General features: G+C 39.6%; 1 protein-coding gene across 6 annotated transcripts in view; it reads right to left on the bottom strand.

Moving 5' to 3' along the window:
- The window catches only part of Dtna (dystrobrevin alpha), a 358,243-nt gene that overhangs the window by 284,812 nt on the left and 63,217 nt on the right, over positions 1-10,214 (bottom strand). The window lies entirely within an intron of this gene.

Below are 10,214 nucleotides of genomic sequence, written 5' to 3'. Positions count from 1 at the left end.
ATCCTTCTGCAGTGTAATCTTGTATCTAACGTGTGCTTTAGAATACATGGAAACACACACCAAGAGGGCTGTGGCTTCAGTAATGAGGACTTCCACAAAGTTCAGAAAAAGTCCAAGAATAACAGTGTCTCAAATTGCATCTTGATGTATTTTTAAGGATGCTAGAAAAGCAGAATATTTTTAAGGAAACCCATTTTATCTTTCAAATCCATGCCCAAATCTGAAATGTACATGGTCATGTTAACTGGAATGTGTTTACAAAGTTATTTTCACATACTGAGCAAAGAAATACATTCTTTTCTTTCTAGTAATGCCTTCTTTTTCATTAGCTGATGACATATATTATAGCTCCCAAATACATGTGTAGATTATAATTAGTATTCAACTCAGACAGGTAGACAAGGATAATACAGTACTTAACATGTCACATCAAATAATTGTACTTTGTTTTGATTTATGTTAATACTTAATGAACAATTAGCACCGAGAAATTTTATCCAGATTTTAAGTTGCTGTAGATTCCTACTGAGTAATCATAAAAAAGTAAGATTAATTTATCTGCGGTAAATTTTGCAGAGTTGATTCATCTGTAGTGATATCTGAATAATTATGAGAAATATGTGCGTTCATTTCTGTTATTTATAATACTTAGTTAATTTTCTTTAAAAGGAATTACAAGTAGTAAATAGCCAGAACTGCCTCACTGTTTTGTTTTTGTTTAATAATATATTTCTTGTTTTTGAGGTTGTATCTGGCACATTCTATCTTTGGCCTGTGTGTGACATCTGCTCCAGAACAGCTATGAGTGTAGCCCCCACAAAATCCTAAACTTACTGAAAATATTGGGTGATTTATTTTATTTTGTTTTGGTTTTTTGTCACTCAGTTTCACATAAAAATAAATTAAGCAGATGAGAGCATTGTGTCCCCATATCAAAAGATTGGCATGTTGGATGACTATACCCATGGTCATTATGTGTCCCCATATCAAAAGATTGGCATGTTGGATGACTATACCCATGGTCATTATGTGTCCCCATATCAAAAGATTGGCATGTTGGATTACTATACCCATGGTCATTATGTGGTCCTAATATTATCTTACACAATCACTTGCTCTCCAGTGGCTTGGCCGTTACTAAAGAAGACATACCCAAAGCAGAGCAACACAGAACCAACCAACCAACCAACAAACAAAAACCCTAAATCAGCATTAGCTCTCCATAATACGATCATTTTATGGGAGGAGTCACAAAAACCTTCAGTCTGGGAAGGCCAACTGGGATGAGTGGAGGTGAATGGCCCATATCTTGTTACTAATAAAGATCAGAGCCATTAGAGGCTCCCCTTCCTTTTTCTAAGGTGAGCATCCTTACATTATACATGACAGTTATAAAATAAACATATTTTACAAAATGCACTGTATTTTGGTGGCTTTCTACACATATTTGGTGGCATGATGTTTATAATGACAGAAAGCATAGAATGCTTATCTTAATTAATTAGGAGAGAAATAAACATGTAGTGAAGAGTATGAGAAACTTGTCTCTGAGGGGGACCATCCTCACCGAGGACCTCAGAGGGACCATCCTCACCAAGGACCTCGGAGGAACCATCTTCACCAAAGACCTCAGAGGGACCATCCTCACCAAGGACCTCAGAGGGACCATCCTCACCAAAGACCTCAGAGGGACCATCCTCACCAAGGACCTCAGAGGGACCATCCTCACCAAAGACCTCAGAGGGGCCATCCTCATCAAGGACCTCAGAGGGACCATCCTCACCAAGGTTCAGATGGACCATTCTCACCAATGACCTCAAAGGGACCATCCTCACCAAGGACCTCAGAGGAACCATCCTCATCAAGGACCTCAGAGGGACCATCCTCACCAAGACCTCAGAGGGACCATCTTCACCAAGGACCTCAGAGGGACCATTCTCACCAAAACCTCAGAGGGGCTATCCTCACCAAAGACCTTATAGGGACCATCTTCACCAAGGACCTCAGAGGGACCATCCTCACCAACCTCAGAGGGACCATCCTCACCAAGGACCTCAGAGGAACCATCCTCACCAAAACCTCAGAGGGACCATCCTCACCAAAACCTCAGAGGGACCATCCTCACCAAAACCTCAGAGGGGCCATCCTCACCAAAACCTCAGAGGGGCCATCCTCACTAAAGACCTTATAGGGACCATCCTCACCAACCTCAGAGGAACCATCCTTACCAAGGACCTCAGAGGGACCATCCTCACCAAGGACCTCAGAGGGACCATCCTCACCAAAACCTCAGAGGGGCCATCCTCACCAAAGACCTCAGAGGGACCATCCTCACTAAAGACCTCAGAGGGGCCATCCTCACCAAGGTTCAGAGGGACCATCCTCACCAAAGACCTCAGAGGGACCATCCTCACCAAAGACCTCAGAGGGACCATTCTCACCAAGGACCTCAGCAAAGTGCCAGTGCCTCGTTCTGATTCAGGTGGACTTGCGTGAGAAAGGGGAGAGAATGCTTTAATTTCTGCTTCAGCCAAGTGTAGTGCTTAGTCCACATTGTATTTGCAGTTCTCCACTGTAGAAACCTGGATACACGGATAGAATTTGAGAACATTCTAGGGGTTGAACTCCTCCTCCCTCTGAGTGGCCATTGGATCTCTTTGCAGGCTTAGACATGGCACTGCCCCCCCTCTCCCCCCATCCCTCCAACCCCCAACCCCCACCACCTATCTACAGAACCTGGCCCTGTTACTTACCCAGGTGACTTTGCCTTATAGGAGAACAAATGAATGGGTTTGCAATTTTAAATAACATTGAAACAATTATTTCACTTCCTTTTAGGGTTATTTGTAATTACCTTTTTAAAAAATAATATGCCCTAGTTCCTTTCATTTTCTCTTCACTCTATCTGCCTTCCAAGAGCAAACTGGGGAAAGCAGGCTCTGAAGATGCCTTGTCTCTGTTACACTCACTTGTAAATCTCACTGTGTAGCTCCCATGGCCTGGTGATAGAGTCGGCATGCTCCAACATTAAAGGTGGTTGGGCCTAGTTGTGACAAGTAGTCTGTCCTGATCATAGGCATCAGAGATCCTCATTGCAAGTCTTAGTCTGGCCACTCTAGCAGTGACCTTGTCATTTAGCATGACCTTCTCTGTCCCCAAGTCTTCCTGTTCCTCAGTGATGACGCACATGGTCACTCTCAGGACAAGTGTACTTTTCTAGATAGCTGCATGATTTGACCCTTGACTTTTTTTTTTTTTAATCTCTGCTCAAATACCACCTTATAACAAAGGATTCTTTCATACCATTCTCTGTATGTGCGTCTCTTCTCTCTCTCCAGTAGGCCCCAGTCACTTCCGCCTTCTGCATCACTGCCCATTGTATGGTCACTGCATGCTCTCTTACACATCTACTTCTTGTGCATTTGCTGGTTTTCACTGCTGAGAAGCACGTGAGCTTTTAAAAGCAAGACTTTTATCTTGCTCCTGCAAGTGTGTGCTCCGCCTAGAGAGCTGAATGGCTCCTAACCAGCACTTGATAAATATTAACCTAATTTATTAAATAATAAAAAACTGAAACAAAAGCCTGCATGTATGATGACAGAGTTACCTATGACTTGGAAAACTTTTGTAGTTGTGAACTGACTGATTTTAAAGAGTTGTCACAGTTTGAACATGAAATACCCCCTATAAGTGCACAGGTTGATAGCTTAATCCACAGCTGGTAGCACTATTTTGAGAGATGGTAGAAATTTAGGAATTAAAGCCCTGTTCACTGGATGTGCCTTTGAGGGGCATTATAGACACTGCAAGTAAATTAGGATGCATTTCATTATCTTAGAAAAACAAGAAAAAGCCAAACTCCAAGTCAGCTAATGGAAAGAAATAATTAACAACCAGCAGAGCAATTAATGACATAGAAACGAGAAGAACAGCACATGGAACCAATGAAGCTCACAGCTCTTACAACAGATAACAAACATAAGCCAAGCTGTCAACTAATATAAAAGAGAAAGAGTAGATCCAAAAATACAATTACAGATGAAAAAAGAGACATCACAACAGGCACTAATGAAATTCAGAGGATCACTAGGATATGTTTTGAAACCTATATTCCAATAAACTAAAAATAGTCAAGAATAATTTTTTAGCTACATGAGATCTACTAAAATTAATTCAAGAGGACATAAACAACTTAAACAGATCTATGACAAGTAGAAAAAAACAAAACAATAATATTCTTCCAGCTAAAAAATTGTTGAGGCCCATATGGATTCATCGTTGAATTCCATGAGACCTTACAAAAGGACTAATATGAATTTTCTTTAAATTACTCTTAATATAAAAATAGAAGGAATACTATCAAGCTCAAATTTCATAAAGCAAATATTATCCTGATAGCCAGAATACAAAAAGACACAAGAGCAACAAAATATTAAAGCTATAGGTCATTATCTCTGATGAACATAGACACAAAGATTCTCAATCAAATGTTTGTAAATGGAATTCAACTACACATCAAAAATATAATTCATGATTTTCAAGTCAGATTAATTCCATGGATGCAAAGATATGCAGATCAATAACTGTAACATATCCCATCAATAGACTCAAAGAAAGAAATCACATGATCATCTAAATGGATACAAAAAGGTCTTTGACAAAGTCAGGCATTTCTTCATAATAAAGTTCAGAAATGACTAATAATAGGAAGATTTTGTCTTAAACAAATACGGAAGACTTATTAACAAGAGTACCCACATTTCTCATCCTTGTTCAATACAGTACTGGTAGCCTTCTCTAGAAAAACTGGACATGAGAAGAAATAAAAGAAAGAAGTCAAAGTATGTCTACTTGTCAAGAATATAATTCTATACATATGACAGCCTAAAGATTGCACTAGAAAACTCTTAGAAGTGATAAAGAGTTTTAGAAAAGTGGCAGGATACAAAATTAATAGAAAAAAAAATCCCAATCCCAATATTGTCAAAACAAAACAAAACAAAACAACAACAACAACAAAAACAAGTAGAAACAATCCTAATAATTGAGGTGAAAGAGATCTTAGAAGGTTGAAGAAAGAAATTATAGACACTGGACCTCCCCTGTTAAAGGACAGATATTGTGAAAATGGCTATATTAAAAAACCAGATCTACAGATAAATTTAGTCCTCACATTCCAGCACATTCTTTACAGAAAAAAAAAAAACCAACCCTAATCCAAATTTCTTCTTGTGTAAGCATAAGATGAGCACAAAGAACAATGCCAGCTGTTGTCACCAACACCTTGTCTGGTCTGCTACTCCTCTGTGCCTGTTTTCTTTCTCTCTACCTCTATCTCTGTCTTTTGTTTGCTTTTGGTCTCTCTTTAGCTATCTGTCTCTCTCTCTCTTGCTCTCATGCATCTAAGAGAATTTCTGGGCAGGTGGTTACCCCATTGCCTTGCTGTGACTGGCATATTGCAACTGCCATAAATTAAAATTCATGTTCACAACGCTAAAGCAGGATAATTCCTATTCCTTGTTCCGATGATCTACTCTCACCTTTGTCATCTCAGCTCAGGACTACGGCTTTTTAGAAGTGACCTTTAATATGTTGAAGTTGTCTGAATATATCTTCAAATGAATAACACAAGAGTGCTTTGTTTTGTGACTAAGAAAAAATGGAAAACAATTCTCTCAAGTGAAACTGTAAGAGCCCAGTGCAGTTTAAACATAATAATAGACGTCTTTTATAAACTCACGTAGCAAAAAGACAGCCTATAATTTTATGGAGTTGGGCCTTATGCTTACAGGTCAGCACACAAAGTAAATCTTGCCTTGTAAAACTTTTCTAAGGAAACCCGAAAGTCACACAATAGTGGAATTCTTTGACTGGTTGCAGCTCAGAGAAACATGTGTAGCAAGATCTTTTTTGTTGTTGTTGTTCTGCTTGGCTTTATTTTTTTCTGGTGGACTTGGGGAATTGGGGAGAGAGGAAAGGTCAGACAAAGTCAGGTTGAATGAGGCTCTGTGGCATGAAGAATTAGAGATTTAATCATTAAAAAAATATATAAATATGCCAAGTTTATAGTTTCTTGTAATGCTAACACCTAGGATACTAAGGCAAGAATATTACAAGTTCAAGGCCATAGTGGGCCATACAGTGAGACTCTACCTAAAAACATCAGTCAATGAATATTGTCATATTTTTAAAATATATATTTTCTGTGTGTGAGAGAGAGAGAGGCAGAGAAGGAGGGAAGGAGGGAGGGGAGGGAGGAAGGAGAGAGAGAGAGAGAGAGAGAGAGAGAGAGAGAGAGGGAGGGAGAGAGAGAGAGAGAGAGAGAGAGAGAGAGAGAGAGAGAGAGAGAGAGAGAGAGAGAGAGAGAGAGAGAGAGAGAGAGAGAGAGAGAGAGAGAGAGAGAGAGAGGCTATCACTGGTGATCCAGAGGGACCTTAGGATTAAATTTGAAAAAGGCAAAGAAGCAGTTTCCCTAAAAAACAATTCTTATAAAGAAAACCCTCCAGTCTTGGCCTAGGGATATAGTTCACTTGGAAGAATGCTTGCCTAGCTTCAACACAGCCCTGGATTTAGTCACTAGCGCCACACAACTTGGATATGGTGGCACATGCCTGTAATCCCAGTACACCAAAGGTGGAGGCAGGAGGATGAGAAGTTCAAGGTCATCCTACATCATACGTAGATTTGACACATGCCAACTACATGAGACTTTACTTCTAAAAATAAAATGAAATATTCTGTTTTTAGGAAAATTGTCACAATTTGACTTCAGTCCACAGTACATATTAATTTATGTTGCAGATTTGCTCCGTATACAGTTTTAGACAATATCATAGTAACAGGTGTATAATGGTAGTAATTAGAACAAAAAAAATGTCAGGCGATTACTGCACAGATTCCTCTTTCTCATGATGCTTTCTTAGTGACATACGTTTTACCTACCAGAAGTTTCTGCAGCTGTCTTTGAAGGTTTGGTTGATGACTTTGGTTCATGACACAATGTGATTGGCATTGATTATGTGATTGATATTGAGCCCTTTGGAAGAAGTTAAACTGGTGCCAGAAATATGTTTAGTTGTACCTTTGTGCACTCACAGAGTTAGACAGGCACCAAGCAGGCATTATCCTGCATCCTTGGTGAGTGAAATAAATCCCCTAGTGATTTCTGCCATTAATTGCCAAGGCCTGACTAACACAGAGTTACAGAGCATCCAGTGAACAGGGCTGTCTACTGACATATGAGCAGGGCAGAAGTTCTGCTCCAGCAGAACCCGTGACAGATTAGTACAGACTTGCTCATAGCCATGCCTGAGAAGGTTAAGAGGGTTAGTAGACAGCCCCTGATTTGGGTAAAGAGGGTGGCTTAAGAAACTAGGCACGGCTTAAAGGCAGGAGAGTGTTGTAGGGTGTAGAATGTATGCTGTCCCAGCATTGAACTAACTGGGCAAATCTCCAGCTAATCTAACCAGAGCCATGGGTCCTCAGTCTCAGAGTCAACTTAGGGTAACTTCAAATTCATGCTTTGCTTAAATAATGCATGAGGTGGGACATATTCCCACTGCTAAAAGAGGGGACTCTGTGATTTCCTTATCGTGGGACAATAGAATCATTTTGTAAAGAGTTTGCTCATCTTTTATGCTCTCATGAGCAATTTACAGGAAAGCCATATTTTACAAAGTGTTCTGGCCGTGTGTTGTAGAGCCCTGGGCTTTCCATTTGCCTTAATGAACAATCACAGAATAAACACACACACCATGCTCTGAGAAAGCCCTGCACACTTGGGGCCTGGTGGCATGCTGAGAGGGTTGACACCATGGGAACTAACTCCTCCTCAGACTATTTACTTTGCTTAACAACCTAAAAGAAAACAAAACACAGCTTCTCTATCTTACTTTAGAATAATACTATAAAATAATAATAATAGTGGGCTGGGCGGTGAGTTGAACAAACCTCACCAACGTCTGCCTGTTGTCATTCATAACAATATCTGTACATTTTATATCATCAAATGTAACTTGTCAGGTCTGAGAGCTGGGCAGAAGACTGAGTTGAAGGTAGGAATAGCTCTGGCGTTCAGACTTGTACATGTGACACCCTGTTGCTAAACAACAAATAAAAGGCAATTTGTTGACCATTGCAGCTTTGCATGATACTGTGAGAATACATTTCTATATTTGCCTATTGTCATGTAGTCTATATTTTTAACCAATTAACATTTCTTTCTTGTTAATCACTGCAGTACCTGGTTGAGTTCATCACATAATAAATATATAACAACAAATCTGCTATCCTGCTAATGACGTATGCACTTCCTTCCAGTCACTCCTGATTTCCACACTCATCTCTAGGCAATCCTGTTATACAGAAAAGGTTAACTCATTATTCCTGCCACTTGCCGGAAACACACTTTTTGGCAATGCTACATTCTTTTGAAGTTTCTGCTATAGTTTGGGGTAACGTGACCAGTATCAACTGCTTGAACTTTGTCTGAAAAGATTTTAATCAGTGGGCACTTTATCTGCTTCAAGTCTCCAGAGGCCAGCCTTGGTACTAAAGTCCAAGAATTCTTTCTTCCCAGCAGTCTGAGCAATGATCACCACCGGGAACAGCATTATTACCATGGCCAAATGCACGGCAGAGGGTACCGGGCATTTACTGGATTCTCACGTGTTGTGAAAATGGCTGTCTTGAAAAGATACTTTTCTAGATGAGATACAAATGTCAATGTAGTTATATATCATGCAATCTATTTACATATACCCTGACTTAAAAACCTGATACCATAACTAAACGTGACCTTTACTTTCTGTAAAAGGATTACAATTACATGGAGAACTCCACTGAGACTGCATCCCTTGACTTTTATTCTAGTTGTTTTATGATCTAAGAGAAGTTCCCCTATGACTTTTTAGCCTCAAGCATCATGCTCTCTCCTGTGTAAAGGGGTGAGGCTCTTTGAAGCAAAATTCTTTTATTGCTGAATGATACAGTTGGGTAGAACAAGACTTTCTACCATCATAAAAGTGTCCTATTAAATCATTGACTCAGAACAGTAACTATAGACACGGGAAAAGGACACATTATGAATTTCAATGTGTAGTTTAGGGTGCAAAGAGTGTAGTTTAAGATGGCTTCCAAGACAGATTCTAGTTTGGCTTTACCTCTCATGTCCCTTGTGTCTGTCCTTGGTGTCAGTGGGGATGAGTGCCACATGGCCAGAAGCTATAGTATAGCTGACAAACACTAACGTAGGAAGGAAATGATTTCCACTTGACACAGTAGTTATTTTCCTATATTTATACATGCAATGAGCTTTTAAGTGAATCTGTTGCTGCCACACCCATCACTCTGCAGCAAGCCACCTCCTAAGGTTAACTGCTGGTCCTGTTTCATGTACAGGAAACGTCCATACTGCCCCATCTGATTGCTATGGTGAAAGGTAGTTTTTCTCATTTTTTCAATATGTTCCCAGGTGTCTTCTGGTTCTGGGTTTGAAGATCATGTTCAGTGAATAAAATATTAAATTCTAATTCTGTCATATTTATATGACAATAACACACACTACAATGTATAGTTTTGTGTTATGTTTCTATCTGGTGTGACTCTTTCATCTTATTATCAATTACTCATGCCTTCTAAATACAGTGCATCAGTGGTATGCTAGATTTAATACATGTACATTCATGGTTTACCACGTTCAGGAATGTGGCTAGGAACTTCCATATCCTCTTTCCCTGTGCCACAGATAGCTACATCATGAGGCAATGCACCGCTTTCCAGGCTCATCTACAGACAAGAGCCATAACAAGTGTGCATGAGGTCAATCCGCAGTGTAGGTAACGCACCTATGGACAGCTTTTCTCAAGAAGAGAAATGCTGTCTGCTCATTGCATCACATGAGCTTTTTAGCTATCTTTGGAAATTCATGCTCTGCATTTGATTAGTGTCTCCTAAAAAAGACAAATTTCTCATGAATCCCTTTGTAATCTATTTAACTTGTGGAAGAAATAATGCATTGTCTGTGTGCTGGTCAATGGCTCTGTGCTTCTTGAAATTCTGCAGCTGTATGTAGGAATTTGAAATATCCAAGGCAGCATCTTTCCAAAAGTTTAGCATTGGATTAGATCTTGAATTCAATCCTTCGTAGCCTTGACTGTGTAGGAACCATTCCGGGTCTCAGGGTTTTAGAATTATTTATTTTTATTTTATGTGTA

Source organism: Acomys russatus, chromosome 20 (assembly GCF_903995435.1).
Source record: "Acomys russatus chromosome 20, mAcoRus1.1, whole genome shotgun sequence".
In the NCBI taxonomy this organism is placed as follows: domain Eukaryota; kingdom Metazoa; phylum Chordata; class Mammalia; order Rodentia; family Muridae; genus Acomys; species Acomys russatus.
Note: the sequence above shows the minus strand (reverse complement) of the source record. Positions and strands in the feature narration are given on the sequence as shown.